The following is a 20,421-nucleotide window of genomic DNA, read 5'->3' as shown; positions in this document are numbered from 1 at the left end:
TACTCATGACGCTGTAGTGAAAAATCACTTCCCTGCCCCACTGAATATGTCAGCTGCATCCTGAGAGGCACATTGCAGTGCGTGACCTTTTCTTTCCTCTTGTTCTGCTAATAACCCCCAACTTTCCTTGCTCGCAAATCTAAAACTCTGTTGATACACCTACAGTCTAAGTGCTCTTGTTATTAAACTGTAGGGAAGGTAATCAGAGCAGCTAATGCCACGATAATCCCCCTGATCCATACTGTTATCTTTGGAGATATCAGAAATGATGCTGCCTGTAAAAGCGATGATGTATGTTCTGGTTAATTCTGCACTGGGAAACATTTGAAGCTAACCTTCATAGTGTTACATGCTGGAGGCTGCAATGGGATTTCAATTGCCTTTCTTATTGACTAACAAAAAGTGCAATATTTCTCAGCAGAAACCACTGGCTTATTTCTAAAAAGTCATAGTGATAATAAGAAAGTTCATTTTGGGAAAGGTCCTTCTTCCCTCTGCAGCACTGTGACACCTAGGCAAAAGGCCAAGGCTCATAGGGATGGGCAGCAGCCTCGCTTCCTTCTCCCTGTGTGGGGCGTTAGGAGTTGAAGAGAGACATGAAGCTTCCCTTTGCGATGTCAGCTGGAGCAGAATTTTGGGTATGGCTTCCCGTGCTCTGAAGACAGATTCGGTGGGCTGTTGTTGTTCTCTCTTTTCTGAAGCATCACCAGTTTTAGGTTCTGCGTTACTGTTTTGGCAATGATGCCAAGGAGATGGCACAAACACTTTGCCAGCCTACTTGGTGCTTTCCAAGCTGGCCAGATCTACAGCATGGGCATTGCTGGCACACCTTCTGGTTCAAAGTTTTTCTGCTATGGCAGCACTGGGATGCCAGTAGAGAAAGGCCAAGGCAACTCTTTCTCTCTCTGTGCCAGTCCCTGGAAACCACCTTGCCACCTCCTCCCAGCCTGCACACAAACCAATTGATTTGCTCCACTCTCTGAGCCTCCTGGCAGCCCACTGTGAGCTGACACAAAGGAAGACCCACAGATCAAAAGAAACCAGCACAGAGACAAGGGGAAAGCATCACAGGAAAGCAAAGTGCTGCAGTGAAGTTCTCTTAGCATCTTTTTCCATCTCTGTTTTTGTTACTGGGCGATTTCCTTTTCATTCCCAGTGTGATAGAAACTTTATCATCCCAGTAACATTAATTTGCTAGATCCACCCCTCTCTGAAAGACTCCTGACAAGAGGACTGCATGGCAAACTCCTGTGCTCTCTGCCTCCCCATCGAGTTTCTCAAATATTCTGATGTTGTCTCAGAAGTGCCTTTCTTCTGCTGTTTTTGTTTCTCAGCATGAACTTTATGGTCCCCAGAGGTAGATTCAGAGCTTAAAGGTAAGTGAAATGCAGTGTCACTGGGTGTGCTTCAGGCTCTTCCGCATGAAACGCAGAAACAACAATCTCTTCACCTCCTTCCAAGCATAACTAAAGCCCTATTTTCAGTAGAACAAACTCATGCAAAAATTCCATAAGGTTCTTAATAGAGCCAGCTGAGTTTGCTGCTCACCCTTTCAATCCGTGGGCATTTGACAATTGTGAGATGATGTTATTTTAGCGAGTATCTGACAAAGCATCTGGTAAATTTTGCCCCCCTGTTTTTCAGGAAACCAAATTTCAAGGTAAGGTGATCTTAGAGGTTGCCTATTGCAGCCGTGCTTGACATTTTGGCTGCAGGCAAGACATTCAAGTGCACGGCTGTGCTGTGCCAAAAAGGTATTTCTCTTTTGTTCTTGGTGTGAAGTCTCATCTAACTCAAGTACAGGTGAAGAGGTTACCCAGTGTTAACAACAGTGGGCTTTCTCCGTGCCTGCTTGCAGGTATAGGTTCTACTAACAAACCATGGGAGACTCACATGTGGTAAGAAAAGCAACCTCCAATGAGCTTGCATAGTTTCTCTGTTCCTTACTATCCCGTTTTTTTCATGCACTTTTCATTACAGCTCCTTTTTTTGTACTTCACTGATCCCTCATTCTTTTTAGAAAGACTTTTTTTTTTTAAATAGTATTTAAAAATACAGCTTTCTTATAAGATGGGCTCCTCAGGCAGCACGCCTCCCTCGAGACAACAAAGTAGGCATCTCACACAGAGCCCTGAGAGGCTGTGGATGTCCTGCCCATCAGTTCACTGTTTGCTTTCCCATCACCCTGCTGAGGATTCTGCTACTTCAGTGATGCTACAGCAGCAAATAGACTTCGTCTGTTTTAGGCCTTCGCAAGGCAAAGGGTGACAGCTCCCAGCTGTCTGCACAGGGCTGCAGGAGGAGGCTCTTCATATGAGCAAGTGCTGCCCATGGATCAGCTGGTGCAGAAACATTGCTTCCACAGGTCCATGAGCTCTCTGTGCTGGCCAGTGTCTGTGTGGGCTGAGGAAAGGGGCCTAGGGGAGAGAGGCTGTAAGGTGGTTCAGTACCAGAATAGGAAGGGACGTCAGGGAGCATCATTTTGGCTGCACCTGGGGGCTCCTGTGTGGGCTGGTATAGGGCTGATACCACTTCACCACATGAAGGGGCTAGGCTGAGAGCCCCCACAGCAGATGTCTCTCCTTACATACACATTACAAGTTGCTGTAGATCCAGGAATGAGTTCCTAGTGCAATGTGTATGGTCTGGGAAGGAAGGTATCTGAGAGGTGGAAATGTAATCCTCCAGCAAGAGTGGAGGTAAAACATCAGTGTACCAAAGGGGTTTTGTACATCCCCATATATGCTGAAGCAATATTTAATTTGTGCTCTCACGAATGCACAGAGCTCATCAAAGCTGTAAATGCAATCAGCTTTTGTAAACTGACTCACAAGAAAGGAGGAAAACTGGGGACCTGTGAACTGCTCTGGAGACTCGGCATATCATCTCGATAAACTGCCGTTACCATCAGTGCATCAGAGAGCCTAGAGCAGGGTCCTGTTGGCAGTGTTTCTCTATTGGCTATGGGATATCTAAGAGCTACAGCTAACTGATTCCTTGCTGTACCTCAGTGTATCTAGCATCTCCAGCATTAGCAGTATGTCTGCTAAAAGGCGTCTTGGAACAATCTGAAATACAATAAGTGCTGTTGTACAGAAAGCTGTTTTTGTGTCTGCAGTCCAGGCAAAATGGGTAAACACCTATACTGTCACAATGGGGTCATGTTGTTCCCTCAATAAAAAATAGGGTTTTCGCAGCATAGGTTGCTAAAATTTGCTAGTCACAGCATATTTGAAAAAGAGCCTCCAATTTCCCTGTTAGCTAGTGCTCTTTCTCTGCCATAAACAGTAATGCTCGATCAAACATCTTGATGCTGTTATAATGAGCTGTACCTAATACCTTAACGAAAACATCTGTGTAGGCTAAAAGGGAGAACAGACTTTCTGGCTCTCAGCAGATTTAGAGCTCTGTATCTGATGCAGTCCAGCCAGATAGTCTCTGTTCATATCTTTCCCTGTTGGCTTTCTTCTTTTCCTACATCTGCTCAGGTAGCACTGGGTGTCCACGACCAGTCACAAGTCACCAACCTATACAGATGTTCTGCTTAGGGCTGTGCCACCTGTGGAGAGGAAATCCAGCAGTGATGGGAGTTAGTGGTTTCTTTGCAAGCCCACCCCATGTGCCATGTTGTCCTGTTTTCCCCTTGAGTAGACCTTTGATTTCTCTTTTTTGCAGGCTGCTTTCAATATTCTGTTTCTCCAGATACTGGTGCCCTTCTCTTGCATTCTCTGTGTACCCCCATGCATGTAGTACCTCATGTAGTAGCACGTAATACCTCATTCATAAAATTTCCCAGGCACGCTTCTAGACCCAGATAGCAAGGGCATTTGTTAACTGAGACAGGATTTCAACCTGTGTGATGCAGTATCTGTGGAGTTGACAGAGCCTGCGGAAAGCTGACAAGAGATGATTTCATTCAACTGTGAAGCCTTGAACCATGAAGATCGCAGCACTGCTCATCCTTTCAGAGCACTGTCATCATTTGATAGATTAATCAGGGTTACTTAGCAGGGATGCTTACCTGGCAAGGCAGTTCCTTAGCTTTTGTACCCCTTGAGTAAAAAACTCAAGAGCAATGAGCAGCTGCATCTGGCTCCAGCAGCACTATTAAACTCCAATACCAATGGAGTATTCAGTGAAGGGTATGAGGGCTTCATGTCTTACAGTTGATTTTTTTCTCCCTTGAAGATACCTCTGTATTTTGTCTTCGGTGAGGTGAAAATTTCACTGTAACCCGCATTGTTGCATCTGATAATATTTACAGAGCTTTCTGCCTTAGTAGCCTTGAAGAAATTCCTGTCTCTGGTTTATATTTGCTATGAGCAGACCAGTGCACGTTACCATTGTTGTTTAAAGGATATTTGTGCTTCAAGACCTTTTGTGTAGCATCTCTTTCCAGCTTTGGAGTCAGACTTTCTGCTCCTCCCCTGCAGGTCTTCATGCTTCCTAAAGCGTGCCCGTGGGCACAAGATGAAGCACACACGTACCAGTGTCCTGAGGCTCAAATGCTTTCTGTCCTCAGGAAAGATCCTGAAAAGCCTTTTCCTAAGTGAAGCTCTGGCCCTTGTTTGGGTTGGCTATGAGCTGGCAGAGACAAGATCCTTAATGCTACCTGCATGCATGCTTAGATTGGATTTTATGGCTTGTGAGCCTTCCTGCAGCCCTCTGTGTGGCAGCCTGACATTTAGGCTTCTTTCTTCTTCCATCTTAAAGAGGGGTCAAAAGCAAGTTAGCTTTTTGCCTTCTTTCTTATCTGATCTGGTCTTTGTACCATGATCTGACCTTTTGTCACCTGCGTGGACAGCTTATATTAACACTGATTTTAGTTTCCAGCCTTTGATCTGCTCTCTTCTAGCTATTAATCGTCTTATCTCGTTCATCAGTAAGACTGCTTTTCCCCTGAGGGGAGATATTCTCTTCCTCTGCCCCGTTTTCCTTTATATTACTGCTACAGCATGTTTGCAGTGCCTGAACTTGGCTCTGCATTGTATTTTCTCTAACTTCTTGCTTACAGATGCAGATTATCAAATAACATCCCATCTGCAAATGGACTCTTAATTTAAGCTTCATAGTATCTGAATATCACCACGCTGCAATCACATCAAGACTGAAGGGAGAAACACGTTTTGCAGAATGGCAGTGTTGTATTTCAGATTGGAGTCAGCCTCTTGTGAAAGCAGCCAACACTTTTGCTCCAACTGGAGCATACTGATGCTTCTCTTCTGTGACTCACTTGAGGCTGCAAATCTAGCTCAGTAACATCTTATTCTTGGTAACAGTGGTCTTCAGAATCCCTCCAGTTTTGGAAGGCTTGTATCACATTTTTTTTTCCCCAAGGACTGAGCCATAGGTGGGCTATGGCTTCTAGGCTGCAGACCTTGTGTATGTTTTTATAAACCTAAAGGAAAGAACTAATATCTTTCCTAAACAACTTAGTACAAGCTGTGCTACGTTACTTGAATACCCTTTCCAATTAACATCTTCTGTGTACAATTCTTGAACAGCCACTAATTTGTGTTTGCTCCATTTTAGTGTAGCACTGTTTAAGACATCAGTTTATTCATTTGATTAGTTTAGCCACAGCAGTGGCACTCCCAAATATACTTTTGTTCCACTGTCCAGGTAGCTTGTCAATGTGCATATTGTTAATGCTTTTGTTTTCTTCTTTGCTTTCCCTTCTTTTTTTTCCCTCCTGCAGTTCTGCTGCAGTCAGCCCTAGAAATATCTTGAAGCATAGATTTCTTCTCTGTGCTAATTCTTTAAATGCCAAAAAGTCTTCCTGCTTCCATATGGAGGCTTTTAAGCTTTTTCTTATGCAGAAAACAAACATTTTCTGACAGCTGCAGAGGAATTCAGCCTGCTCTGGCATTTCAATACAGACACCTTTTTGCTTGCTAGATAACCACTTTGGGATGAGAGGTAGTCTTAAAAGTAGAATTTTATCGAGTATTTCCTTCCTTTCTCATAACAAAATTCAAAGCCTTTGGTCTACAAATACATATGACTTGTACCTGCCTCACTGCTGCTGAGTGTTAGCAGCAGGGTGCAATGAAGCCCTGTTTTCCTGAGTTACAGAAGGTCTTCTCCACCTGCACAGAGGCTTTTTCACCTCCCGCTAGTGCTGTGCAGTGGGAGTCAGGGCTCATTTGGAGCAAGTGTAGGTGACCTCTGGGTGCTCACAATGCAATGAAAATACAGTAACCCCAAATACAGAGCTTGCTGTACCTAACACATTTACTTTGCAGATCCCTTTGTTCAGATTCCTGTTACACAGAGTGATATGCTTTATCCTGCATAAAGATGGGTCACGCTGCTCCTGGGAGTGCAGGCTGTACAACTTTCCACTCTCTTCTGAGAGCATCATGCCTGACAAGTCTCTCTTCGATCTCGCTAGACCCTCAGTAGCTTCCAGATATCCAGACAAGAATAAATGCCAGGATGTTCTTTCATTCTTCATTGTCAGAAAGGATTGCAAGATCATTTTTTCTACAGACTGACTGAACTTGCTCTATCTATCCAAGCCTTTTCCATCTTCATATTAAATTACTTCCTCATATTTCTACATCGGGCTATGATGAGTACAGCATATGGGAAAGTTAATAATGAAAAAGCAAAGAAGTTAAAAGTAAATCTGGAGTTTTAAATTTATTCACGTTAAAAAGCCAAGTGCTACTTTAAAAATTATTTCCTATGTTTTCACAGTGTTATTTCAAAAAATATCTCCACTAAGAAAGCTAAAAATCAAATGTGAGTTGAAACTTTTTTAGTTTCATATGATGTTAATGAAGAATCTGGGCAAAACAACAAACTCTGAACCCAGATTGCAAAGTCTGTACAACCAAAGGAAACAGGGGGGGGTACCTACTGGGGGTGATGGCTGACAGGCAAACCGAGAAGAACGTGAACCCCAAGTACTTCAGCCAATAGGAAAAGGGGGAAGGGCTCACTACTGTTGGGGTATAATGATAAAATAGAGGCTGTGTCCCTCAGTACTTTGAGGCATTCCACAGGGGAATGCCCCAGTGAATTCAAAATGAGAGAGCTGAAGATTCGCCTCTGTCTCTTTTTGGGATGATTGAATAAGCCTGCTGGAGCAGAAATTTTTCAAACAACTGGTTCAATGGTTCACCCACAGGTCTTAGGAGAATGGAAGGAAACTGGGGAGAGGCTTATGCATTTCTTTCTGCCTTTCTCTTGCCTGTGACACAGAGGTAGTACTGCAGCATGCAGAAAGGCTGCTCTGCTGAAGAGTGCTGAGCACACTGCCAGCTGCAAAAAATGTCATAGTGTGAGATTTAAACAAGAAAAAACAAATTAGTTCTCCTCACCCTATCTTGGAATTTTGAGGTGTCTGTGGGACTATTTTCTAAGGGCTGGAGGGCTGGAGGTTTGTGTTCTCTTCTCTCCTTTTGCTTTTTAAAAGATAGCTAAATTTCCTGTGGGATTATGTGGCTTAAAAAGCCGTAAGAGAGGGAAGTCTGAATCCTCGGGAGCAGTCATTGCCCTGCACAATGCAGAATGTGCAGGCAGGTGGGTAGGAAGGCTGTTAGTGTACAAAGATTTGTCTTCGTGCATTTTCATCCTGTGAGGACTGTTCAAAAGCTGCTCTTGTTTAAGGCAATAGCAGAGATTATCATTGATGAAGAGTGATTTAACAGTTCCTAGGTGCCATACATTCACTGTGCTGGCAATCCGGGCTCTCCAACAGCCTCCCCAAGGGCGGGCCTACAGCTGGTAAGGACATGCTTAGAGGCGGCATTTTTTCTGACTACTAACTTGAAAAAGTGGTGAACTACTCCTTGGTGTGAGCAAAGGAGGGACATCAGAGAGTGAGGGTGGCTGCAAGACCCCTCCCAGTGCCACGCTGGCCCCTCTGCCCCAACAGCTGTGTGAGGCCTCACCTGTGGCCTTTACCCACCCCTGCCCAGGCCCTGTTTCAGCCCTTCTGAGGTCTGCACCAAAGGACAGCTGCTACAGATCATGCACGTATGTGTATGTATGCTGTTTTGGTGGGTACCTAGCTCTGTTTAACACAAGTTTGGTTGGCAAAAGATGTCTGGGTGCCTCCTCTCTCCTGCTCCACCATGCAAGACTTGCGCTATGCAGGACACATGGCTGGAACTTGCCTGCTTGATGTGCTAAAGCTAGCCAAGTCTCTGTTGTGTCAGCTTTAAAAGTCAAGAGGAGCTCCACCTGAGGCTTTCTTTTCCTTTCTCTGGCCAAGATATCTCAGCCCTGGAGCTGCCAGCTGGGGTGTGGGTGGTAGCCGGTGTGCAGGACTCCACCAGAGCTCGCTGCTTGCTTTTCCCAATGTTAGCAGGGTGAGCTGAAGAGTTTGAAAGGAAAGAGGATAACTTCCTCAGTTGGAAACTAGGGGTGTTGGTAACTCTGGGAGTCCTTTCTAGCCTTGTATTTCCCATCCCCTTCCCCTGTGGGAAACCTGAAGGAGCAGAAGTAATCTACTTCCCGCTGCTTAGCTGTATTTATTTTCCACGGCCTGCCTCTGCCTGCAGCACCACTAATGTTCCCAAAGCACCTGAAGTCATTTATTTTCTACCTCTGCCTATGGCAGTGGTATTGCACCCTAGAAGGTTTTTCTTGAAGCCTTCTGGGCTTTGTTGGGTGCGCTCTAGGCATGTGAGAAAATAAATGGGCATAGAAACAGTATGTGTTAAATCCACAGCGGGTGTCTAGACTGCCAAGGCTTGTATAAGGTTTCACTTTTAATAAGTGTACATAGATATATTACTAAGTATCTAGTAGACAAACATACTCTAGATGCTGGAAACTTGCTGCTCCTATTGTCCTCACAGGAGCAGTTTGAACAGCATCATCTTCCCTTTATAAACACTGTAAGTTTTTCTCTAATTACTCTAAAAATAATTTCTCTAAGAACTTAGATTACTTTTGATGCTCTCCATTTAATTAGGAAAATCTCTGCTTGTTTTACAAGCTTTTCTGGGTCATCCAAAGCCCTGTGTGAGAAAAGATGCTTGGATGTTGCTGGGGTTGTGCGGGTCTCCCTGTTCTGAACTGAGCTATGCATGCATAGACCAAGGTTCAGCATTTTGGTTAAGAGGAAAGGAGCCAGTCAGCTGCTTTTTCAAAGAATGATGAGGTTTAGAGTGATTAAATGTCTACAAGCTTCTAAGGTAACAAGGCTTCAATTGTTCTGTGATTATAAATGGCTGAGAGTCAAAATGGGACTATTTATTTCCATGAGTGACTGCGTAGGAAGTGCCTAGTTCATGCTGTGAATAACTTGTGTTTTTCCTCTTCTTCATTCTCTCGGCTTCTGATGGTCTCTTGCAGACGAACTTAGACACATTTCTATTAGCTGTCCCCAGCTGGTGTCACTGGCATCTCCTAGATCTACACCAGCAGTTTTTTGGCCTCAGTCATTAAAAAATACATGAGTAAAAATACAAGTCACTGGCTCCAAGGTGGACATAGTGAGCTAGGCTGCTTTCCCCAGTATCTAGCCAGTCTGCATCTAATGGTGAGCCTGCAACCAATAAAGGCCTGAGGAAGGCACATAAGATGTAAAGCCTTTCCTCTCTTATTTCCCTTGGACTGTTTTTCCCATCTTTCCTCATGTGTTTTGCTAGCAGAAGCACCTGTTGTTTGTCAGACAGCTACTTAAGACTTAGGCTGGAACAGGCACATGATACAGTCAAAACTTTTGTAATTTGAACTCCTATGTAACTTTCCTACTTACCACAGGGGAGATAAATCCTCTTACCCACCTGTCAGGTAGGCCCAACAGAGCAGCTGGAAAGAAGAAAACAAGCTGTGCATGACCATCCAATCCCTGCTGACCATTGCGGGTGTTGCTGGGAGCATGCTTTGCTTTCTCCTGTGTAGGAGATATTACCTGGAGCTTTACCTCTGGGGTCTTCCTAGGCACTCTGGTGCTGAAAAGTCCATTCTGCTCAGCAAAGTCATCAGAGGTGAAAAAAGCAGTTTGAGCAATTGATAGAGCTTAAAGTTACAGATGAAAAGGGAACTTCTCATCAAAGGCTTCAACTTTTTCTATAATGTTGCTGCCCCCAGGCTTGCTCTGCTGATGACTCTCTGTTGGCCTGTGCTCCTTGGGGTCATAGGAAAACTGCTTTGTCTGTTGAAGATGGGGGTGGAGGATGAGAAAATAATAAGTTGGTCTTTCTTTTTTCTTATTTTTTTTCTCTCTGGAATTGAAAAACATGCAGTTTTAGAAGACATTATGTCAGTCTGTTCCTGCTACGGAGCAAGATTAGTGTTGTATACAAATGGAGATGTTAGGAGAAAAATGTAATGCAAAACAATGTCTTGTTCCCATGCAAGCTAGAGTGGCTGCATAATAAATACAAGGCATCCAGTCTGTGTTTAACATACTTTTTTGAAGCCATGAAAAAACCTTCAGTAAAAGTCTCCTAAAAAGCTGTGAAATGAAAAAGTAGCAGCTGATTCTTACAAATGTTTCTTCCTGGAGGTTTATGTTTATCTTCAGTATTTTTGTTTAGGATTGTTTGACCCTCACACAGCCCTGTGCAGAGGGCATATATAAAATCAGAACAGCTCCATTTTGAAACACGTGGGGTGGCTTCTGAGCTCACTGGCTCTGCTGTAACTAACACTGCAGCACCTCTCTATCTCTCTCTTAAAACTGAGACATCAAAAATGTTTTCTCCAGCCTCCTCCTCCTGGCCACACTTCACCAACATGTACCTTGCAGAAGATGAGGGATAGCAATCCATGAACTTTACGGCTTCAGTGCTGGGGTTGTTCCTGGGCCAGCTGCTCCTCTGGGTCCTGCTGATGGTCAAGGTATGCATCTCTGGAAAAAGCTGGCTTCTGAAGCAAGAGGTATAGCATTGAGACCTATTTGAGATCAGTTCAAGTGCACTGATGAGCTGCAAAGCAATAAGGCATCCAGTAGGAACACGTAAGGTGGTATTTCAGCACTTGCCAAGGAAGGGCATTTATCTGCTATTAAGTCAGCACCCATTAGGATAACAACTAATTGAAACCAAAGGGACCGCTCACAGCGTAATATACCAGGCAACGTGAATAATGATAATACTATTTGGCCCTCAGTTAGTCATCTACAGTTTCCTTCTAGAGCTAGAGAGCTCTGGCTGTATCTCCTGCTGCTGCACGTGGGCTCTGTGTGGATTAATTTGTGCCTCTGAAGAGGGGTGACTGCTGCTCATGTCTGCAGGTGTTTGGCCCAATCTTACCCCTTCCATTTAAGAACTGAAAAATCAGTTATTTTTTTCTTCCTCCTTTACCACAAACTATCTGGAGTCTCTCAAGTGTATCAAATAAATCTTTCTGATTTCTCTTTGTGCCTGCTAAATTATGGCATCTTTACTGCAGGATAACAAGCCTGGCTGCCTCCCAGCTGGTTTCTTTGCTGGTTGCCCAGCTGTTAGCCTGACCAGAAAGGTGACATGGATGTCTGTCACAACGCAGGGTTTGCCTTTTCTTTCACATTACTTATGTTGCTGTAAGTATACTTGATGAGGTTCAAACACATGAAGTCTGTGGGAATGAAAATTCCTTGTTATTGCCCATTAACATCTATGCAGGGAGACTGGTACTCAACAGTACCAGTGGATGGGGATTTTTTTTTCTTACTGCTGGGCTTGTTTCTTTTTGTAATATATCTTCCTGGAAACTGATTTTGGTTCTCCCGTTGCTGTCTGTGAACTTTAACAAGTAGACAGACTACTGTGATGGCTGCTGCTGCTGAACAATATTGGATGAGCAGACAGGGTTAGTGCTAAGTTTTGGAACACACTCAGCATGTGCCCCTTGAAGTCTGGATTCTTTCCTGGGACTTGAGGTCCTTCTGTGGACTGCTGCTGTGGCATTGCCTCTGCTCATTAGATTTGATACTTCTGTAAGTATAGAAAGGTGGCTTACTGTTAATAAGCTTCTCTGTTAATCTCAAGCGTGTCCCCTTACTGTGTAAAAGCTCCTTGCAAACATAGACTCCGAATCTCATCTTGGCTGTGCTTCTTCGTTTCTGTTTGTGCCATGCATTGCAGTAACGTATCATTTTCTGAATCCTGCCAGGAACAATGTCTGCTATTCTTCATAGTCTTCTTTATAAGATGGCTTCTGTAGTGTTAGTCCTTGCCTGCTCTGGGAAACAAATACTTTGCTGACAGTGTTTTCACTGATACATCTTGCTGTACTATTTTTGAAAGCTGGTCTCGTCTTTGCACTTGGGCAATTCTCCCTTTAGAAAATGTGACAATGAAACCCATGTGGCACCTTTTGTTTTCGCCATAGCTGCTGATGAGTCATTGGTAGGAGACGCTCTCAATGAATTTTAAGTTTGCACAGCACCAAATGAAAGTACTTATTTGGACACTTCCAGTCGATGTTGTGCTCAAGCACAATAGCAGCAATTAACTTGAATGTGATTATTGTGAGGTCTGATTTTGATCCCACCAAAGATGTCCTCAAACACATCCTGCACTGTGAGCTACCAGATCTGAGGGTGGGAGGGCAAAGCACAAGGATGTGTATTTTGGCCACTTCTGAAAACAGAAGCATCTGGATGTAGATTCTGTCTAAAGGTCTCACCCTGCAAAAATGTCAGCCATCATAGTACCAGATTAGATCTTCACTTAGCTCCAGTATGTTTATCAAACTGCAAGGTTTTGCTTCCCCCATTCCCCTGCTTCTGCAGTCTAAAGCTGCTGAGGAGTTTCATAAGAATATGTAGCTGTAGTTCCTGTAAATGGGTGAGAAAAATGAACTGCCAACAGTCGTATACTTTATCAATTAGCAGACTGGAGCTGGAAAAAAGAATTATGCCCACCTGTCCTCAACAGTTTCCTGTTTACTGGATTTATTGAGCCCATTCATCTTGACTGAAACATACATCTAGATATGCAGGACTGCTGCTTAATATGTGTGAAGCGGGGGATTTAAAAATCAATCATATTGAGGAGCAACTATTTTCAGTCCTTCACTCTTTTACATTTCTGCCTTTTCATTGTGTTCTCCAAGCTGTGAAAGCTTTTAATTTCAGTGTGTTTGACTGACACCCCAGAGGATGTGACTCATGAGTTAAGGGATGGACAGGAAGTGTTCAGTGGTTTCTCAGTAGGGATACATCTGTCCTGAGGCAATTCTCCTTTTTAAGTGGCAGGGGGCTTTAGTGGGAAGAAAGGAGGTTTTGACTAGGAATTATAAAGGGTATCTAGTAGAGGCTTCTAAGAAAAATGCTCACATAAATTCTTTTAATTCTGTGCTAATAGGGACTTGTCAGTGAGCATCCAAAGGTAAAGTTTGGCCAAGTTTGATCAGCACAGAGAGCAGAAAAGGATGTGGCAGCCCAGAGTGCCTTCTTTCCCCAAGTTTCTCTGGTTGGAAGAGCCACTTCTCTGGTCTTGACAAGAGGTCTAGAAAGAAAAAGACAGATTCTGCCTACACTAGAAATAAAGCTATGCAATATGCCTACGTTCTGACACAGAGCTCCATGGGCAGTTTTCTGTGGGCAATTTCTTATTCTTTCCTTGCTTCCTTATGCCGTTCTCTTTGTCATGGTGTCAAGATGTCCTGTGGATTTTATGACTTGAATTAGCTCATGCTAAGTAATTTACCTGAATGTTAACTATATAATAACACAGGGGAGGTTCAGGTTGGATATCAGGAAAAGGCTTCAGCCATGGGGAGGCTGGGCACTGGAACAGGCTCCCCAGGTCAGTGGTCATGGCTCCAGACTGCCAGAGTCTTAAAAAGGTCTATTGGTCAGTTTAATCCTACAGCCTAAGCTGACTAGAACAAGATATGTTGCAACTATAATGAGTCTATTTATTTCAGTGTATTCTTATTTATTTATCTTTCTGTTCCATGGGTTCAAACTCAGCTATAGCCCTAATCTATTTTATATATGGTTTTCCCTGGCTTCAAAGTTTTGGTTCAGACCCCTAGGAAAGTGCAGAGAGTTTCTTCAGACAGAAATCCGTTCAGCTTTCTGATGTGTCATGGAAAGACTTTTTTTGGGTGCTCATATGTGGAGCCAGTGAAGCGTTTTGAAGCGTCCCTCACCTGCAGACCACTCTTCTGACTGCTTTGTGAGGGAGACGCTGGGTAAGGGATCTGTGAAAAGTAAAGCAGCTTGAAGCTTTTCTTGTGATCTTGCCAAGCGGGATAAATGGCTTCCCCATTTAAACAGGTCAGCCTCTAGGAGGTTTCTTTTCCAATTGGCTGCTGTGTTAGGGCACTCTGGGAAGACATTCTGTGATGTCTCGGAAAAGTTCAGAAAATGCATATAATGTTTCTCAGTCTTAAATTCTTTCATTACCATTGAAGGAACTTCTGGGATTTTGCTTTTTTATTAAAGAAGACTACAGGTGTGTAGGAATCAAACTTCATAAGCTTATGAACTTGAAGCAAATGAACGCATTTCCTCCAGTTTCCTATGGCTCTAATCTCAATAGGCTTTGATAATATAAGAACAGGGAAAGGACAGCTTGTGGTGATGGACAGTTTAATCTCACCTGCCTGCTGTGAAATACACTGGTCGATCTAGAGAACTGCAAAGTATAAATTGCCTTTTTAATACTGATAAACAATAAAGGGGTAAACAAAAACTTAAGGAAATATTACATCCTAATTGTAGTTATCTGCTGGGATCAACAAATCTGGTTCATCCCACAGCTTCTGCTGTTTATTGAGTCTCTCAGCCCCACAGTAATTATTTCCTTAGCCCTTAGTTTGTTTGTGCTGTAACAATGGCTTGAGGATGAGAAATTCTGTCCATGTTTATTATGCAACCAAAGCAGCTGACCAGCTAAGTATCTGTCTGATTTTTTTTTATCAAGGAGTTTGTAAGCAAACTTATAATCTAAATGATGCCCTGATGTAATGTAAAGAAAGGGAGGTGATGGATAATCCTCTACCCCTCTCCATCCCATTCCTTACAAGTCAATAAGCTGCATTCCGTGCTACTTCAGGCTGTTTGCATGGAAAAGAGGTAAAGAGGGAATAGACTGAAATTATGTAACTTGTTTAATCGTAGAATTATAGGGCTGGCAGCAATGCTTCAAGTCTCCCTCACACCCAGCCTTTACTTGTGCCCTCGGAAGAAGCAGGATCCTTTCAGAAACTCCGAACTGAGTCTCGCCTCTCTATCACAAGGCAGAGATGGATCTTACCAGATTTTCAGGCTGATCTGATGAAAGAGAGATGGAAAAATGCTACATCCTGTCAGTTTACAATCAGGCAGCCTCCAGGTGCCACAGCTTGGGAGTACAAACACCATGAAGAGCATCTGTTTGAGAAGATCTAACACAGGGAAAGAGAATGAAATTGAGACTGGGCAGAATATCAGAGCAATGTTTCACAGCAGTGAGGACTACTGAGTATGACTGGGAAAACAGCAGAAATGATCTTAAGAGTGGGGTGATAACTATGAACCAACCCATGCACACTGCCCTGTAAAGGAGGAGGAGCTTGTTATCTGCCTGGTGGGGAAACTGTACATCAATTGGTTGTTTGCAGTCTAATGAAGGATCCAAGTGTGCTGCCCAAAGGTGGACATTTTCACTGATTTATGCCAGAGGAAGACTCCTGGTAGCACTTCAGCTCAGTCTGATTTCAGTGTGTTGCACTCATGTCTTATTCTAGTGAATTAGGCCAGAGTGGAGTCCTTTGTTAACATAGGGTGGTCAATTGTATTTTGCCTGTAAAGCTTTATTTTTTATGCCTTTTTCTCCTTTTGCTTCAGGATCCCAAGTCCCGAAGCATTTAGAAGAGCAGGCTCAGTTACAAGCACTGTAAGGGCGGTGGAGATGTGTGGCTGCTTACAGCTGTCATGGACAGATGTCATGGGAGCTCAGCATTTTGAACAAGAGACAGGCAGAGCTGTGCTGTCATGTCTAAGGAATATGATCCCCGTAAGAGGAATGATATCTGCTATCCTGTAGGGCATCATGTTGATGGGTGATGTTAGCCTCTGAACTGCTTTTCATGACACTTGAGTGGGTCACTGGTAGCTCCCCAAAGAATTAACTGCTGTGGTGAGGTGGGAAAAGATGTCTGACCTTGGATAGCTGGCCTTTGTGCCTCAAGCACAGCAGCTGGTGCCCTCCCTCTGCAATTGTTTTGTGGGAGTCTGGGAGGGCAGGCAGGCAGGCATGGAGACATCCCTTTCACAGAGCAGAAAGGGGCTTGTCTGGCTGTGCTTGTATGCTTGAAACGTGGAATGAACTTAAATATCCCCTTTAACTTTCTTAGAAGAAATCCCATTTGCATGTTACACCATTATTAGCAGAGACAATGGGACAAACACTGGTATCCTGTTAATTATGGGCATGCTAATGATATATACTTCTGCAGTCAAATAGCTCTGTAATTCTATTTCCTGTCTTAATTTTTGCTTTGCTGTTTGAAATGTTAATGAAGCCAGAATTCTCAAAGGTCATCCTCTGAATATATCGGCTTTTTTATTTTTTATTTTTTTATTTTTAATTTTGTTTCAGAACAATTTAAATGAGGTTTTGTTCTTAATGTTGCTAACAATGTTAACTTTTCTGTTTAATTAATGAAGGTGTAGGAATATGCCTTGGCCCTGGTCAGCGAGCTAAATGAGAACAGCTCTGTGTTCTTCTCTAAACCATTCCCTGCCATTTTCTGCCCTGATATGTGTCCTGTTGCCTTGTTTCCCCCAGCAGCCCCTGCCTCTTTCTCTTCAAAGATGACATGGAAGAATAGTTAAAGGAAAAAAGAAAAAGAAAAAACAAGAACAAAAAAAAAACAACAGAAAAGTGCAAATTTAGCAGAACTGAGCATTGCATTTTCCACGAGGCCATTTATCATCCTCAGAAAGTTTAGGTTCTTCACAAATAATAAAGCAAAGAACTGGTAATTGCAGTTTTCGGCTAATTGGCAGAACTGTGTCATGCAAAAAGGAGAATTTCTACACTGCCTTTGCTGACGATACTTGAAGGTTGTTTTAAACTTTCTACTAAATTAAGTGATCGTCCCTTGTCCGGGTTCAGTGTTAATCCAACAGGTGGGGTTTTCATTTGTTTTTAATACTCTTAGATGACGGGGAAGTGGCAAGTGTAAGAGGTTGTTTCCACCAACTCGATTTGTGTGATAAAGCTCTCCAGGTCTGTTGTATGCACCTTCATATTGTAAGCTAGGTTCTGCTTTCTTTTTCACTGGAAAGCAAATGGAAGCTCTGGGTTATTTGGTGCTTTTGTACATGACCATACAGCTTTTTGGTGCCTTAAATACCTCTCATGCAGCCAAAGCTTCTCAGTGGTTAGAAAATGCAGGAGCTGTTTGTCTGGCTTTTTTCAGTCTGAACTGCTGACAGTTTCCAGCTTTAGGAAGCTCTCACCTGGCTCCCAGTGTTTAAGTCTCTGATACAGTGGGGCTGAAAGGGAACTGTCCAGGGGGAGGATATGCAGGTATTTGTTTCTAATGAATTAATCGAAACTGGATCAGAAGGGAGTGGTGGAATTTTTAGCTAGCTAATCTATCAGCTGTACTTGCATGTACCTACAAATCTGTGCATGAGAGGCAAGCCAAGAGCTTCTGCAGTAAACTTGCTATTTTTCACATATTTAGATAGCGTGATCATCCTGCATGTGGAGGGCAAATGTGTGAGTGGAATTTTACCTGCTTCTAATATAATCAACAGAGAGTTTGCTTACTTCTCTCATACACCGTGAAGGTGACTTTGGTCTACCTCTTACATTTCTCACTTTACAACTGAGATTGTCAGTGTCTTTTAGCTTCACTGCCTAGGGCTGGATAGTTCCTCAAATATTATTTTACAGCAAGTGTTTCCACCTACAGCGCTGAATTTGCATGTTAGAGCACTTCAAGGGCAGCTTCCCAGCCTACAGACCCTGCTGTTCAGGTAGATAGAGGACAGTTAATCAAGTGTCTGAATGGAGTTCAGCAAGCTTTGCACAGGTATTCCTGGTGTGTCTCAGTGTCAAAATGGGGCAGTATTTACCCTGTGGTGAACAACCCTGGATGCAGATATAACAGCTGCTTGGGGAGGAGTCTGTGGCATTTGTAGCTCAAGAACACCCACTAGCTTAAAACCAGGGTTGTGGCCACATAAACTTCTAATCTAACACAACTGGAGAGACTATAAGCCTCTTAAACCAGCTTTTCCTGGTTTGTGGACATCACTTGTCCATCAGCCGTGGTAGTAGAACTGCCCCAAAACTGGGGAGGAGAACCATGCTACTGGTTAATGTCTCCTGCAACACTGCTGTTCTGGGGGGTGAGGCAGTTCGATTATCTGAATGCTTACTACACTGATATTGCCAACTTTTCTTTTTTTCCTCCACTATTATAGATCTAATCATAAAGTCCAGCTTGTACCCAAAGCACTAGCACATCCATCAAGACGCATTATGTTCTCTAGGGCTTTTTATTTTTATTTATTTTTTTTAAATAAAGACTGTATATTTGGCATTATATAAGAAATCAGTTTTGAGAGAAGATTGATGTTTTCAGCAGATTTTGGTATTTTATATTTACAAAGCCCGGAGAAGTGCAGAGGGAGAAAAATATGACTAACTTTTCTTGAGTACTCCAAATAGTTAAATTGAAGTGAAGCTCTTTGTTGTTCCCCAGCAAAACAAAAACAAAAGTCTCTTTTGTTTTGTGTGGTAATTATGGATTTTCATGAGCACTCCCTGGTAATCAGGTTTAATGACACCAAACCCAAATCACATTATAGTCATTTTCCAAGGCTGTGTTGGAGACATGCCACATTAACCCAAAAGAACAAAGCTTTCGACGACAAGAAGAGTAAAAAGACAAAGGGAAGCAGCAAAGAAGTAAGATTTTTCTTACCTGTGACTGTACCCTTTGCACAATGTGATGCTGCACTAGAGGAATAAGCACTGATAAAAATATTGGAGAAATAATGTTGTCCTTGGATATCTTGGGAATCTAAGGGATAAACTTGTGTAAGGATTTACTCTTAATTTTATCTTCTTTACTATCATGTCTATTTGATTAAGCTAATAAAAAAACCGTGCTGCAGGTTGCATTATGTTATTTTAATATGCTCTTTTTCTTCTTGCTTGCTAAGCCTGACTTAGCTCAGTTGTCGAGTGCCAAGGGTTATGGGTTAGACTGTTCTGTGAGCTCATGAGCTGCAGAAAAAGGTTGGGGCTTGGTGGGTTGGAGGAACTTTCTATAGGAAACTAATGGGGGAATCTCATGTCTGCTGTGATGAGTAATGCTTTAGCAGATGCGCATGAAATGATGGAAATAGATCGACTGTACCACCACATTGAGCACTGAAAATAATTTTGGAAAGCCTGTCTACCCAGGCTATCCAAATAAAAACTTGATAGGAATTTCATTGCTGAGCTGAGGAGGGGATGTGGTCAAGAAGTAGGTAACTTAAAATTCATACAGGGAGCATGCTTTAACATAAATGCATGTTTTGAGTTCTGGTAAGATATGAAGTGTGCACACTGGCACACTTGTATCCATTTTTCTATTATGTCATATGCACTTATTAGTGAAAACCTCCATGTAATTTTTAATATGTGCCGAGTGAGTAAGAGAACTCTCAGTGTGAATTTTCCTGCACTATAACTTTTGCTTTCTGGCTTCCACAAAGCACCGTAAGGACTTCATCTGTAATTAGTGAGTTGTTCGCATTGCTGTAAAGTGGTAACCTGCTGTAGCTATTGTCTTCTTGGCTGTACACAACTTTCAAAAATATGGTCTAGGATGTCATTATTCTTTTCTTTGTGGTTCAGAAAAGGAATCCATTTTCTTTGATAAAAGACCCATTGATCTTTGTGATCTATAAATCATTCTTTCAAAAGAAGCCCTTTGAAATATCAATTCAAGGTATTCTCACAGAATATAACTTTATAACTTTTTCTAGTGATGGAAGATAATCCTTGCGCCTATCAAAAAGGAAAATCCATACTATTTTTCATTGAATTTTGTGACTTTAGTTGAAGCTTTCTGAAGGCCCAACATTACCATCTCTAGCCTTGTATACCATATGAAGTCAAAGCCTTTGTGTCAAAACAGCATTTCCTTACCTCCAGCAGAGCTTGAGATAATTGAATTAAAAACAGGACTGTACGAAACAGCACTCCTTGCAGCACTGCAAAGGCTTAGCACCTTTCATGAGGAACACTTGTGCTGTGTGTGATTTCTTCCTATTTCTATTTTTATTTTATTTTATTTTATTTTATTTTATTTTATTTTATTTTATTTTATTTTATTTTATTTTATTTTATTGTCTTTTAAGGAACTGGTTTTCCATTACTGTAAACTGCTTTTAGGAGCCCTGATAAACTCTCTCCATAGGATGCGTTTCTTAGATGCCAGCTTGAAAGTGTCTTACATCCAGTGGAAATACCTGATCTTGCATAAACCTGTCCTGGACAAATCTGCCTCTACCAAGGCTACAGG

The 20,421-nt window shown here is 42.6% G+C and overlaps 1 long non-coding RNA gene across 2 annotated transcripts in view; it reads left to right on the top strand.

Moving 5' to 3' along the window:
* The window catches only part of LOC146759766 (uncharacterized), a 35,488-nt gene that overhangs the window by 6,485 nt on the left and 8,582 nt on the right, over positions 1 to 20,421 (top strand). Inside the window, exon 1 of one of the 2 annotated variants that reach the window (XR_014932039.1) lies at positions 9,564 to 10,806. The exons of the other annotated variant lie outside the window; for it this stretch is intronic. This is a non-coding gene — a long non-coding RNA (uncharacterized LOC146759766). Of the gene's footprint in view, positions 1 to 9,563; positions 10,807 to 20,421 lie in introns of those variants that run through there. 2 annotated transcript variants of the gene reach the window in all.

This window comes from Coturnix japonica, chromosome 9 (genome assembly GCF_054131305.1).
Source record: "Coturnix japonica strain WE chromosome 9, WE-NBRP24, whole genome shotgun sequence".
In the NCBI taxonomy this organism is placed as follows: Eukaryota; Metazoa; Chordata; class Aves; order Galliformes; family Phasianidae; genus Coturnix; species Coturnix japonica.
Note: the sequence above shows the minus strand (reverse complement) of the source record. Positions and strands in the feature narration are given on the sequence as shown.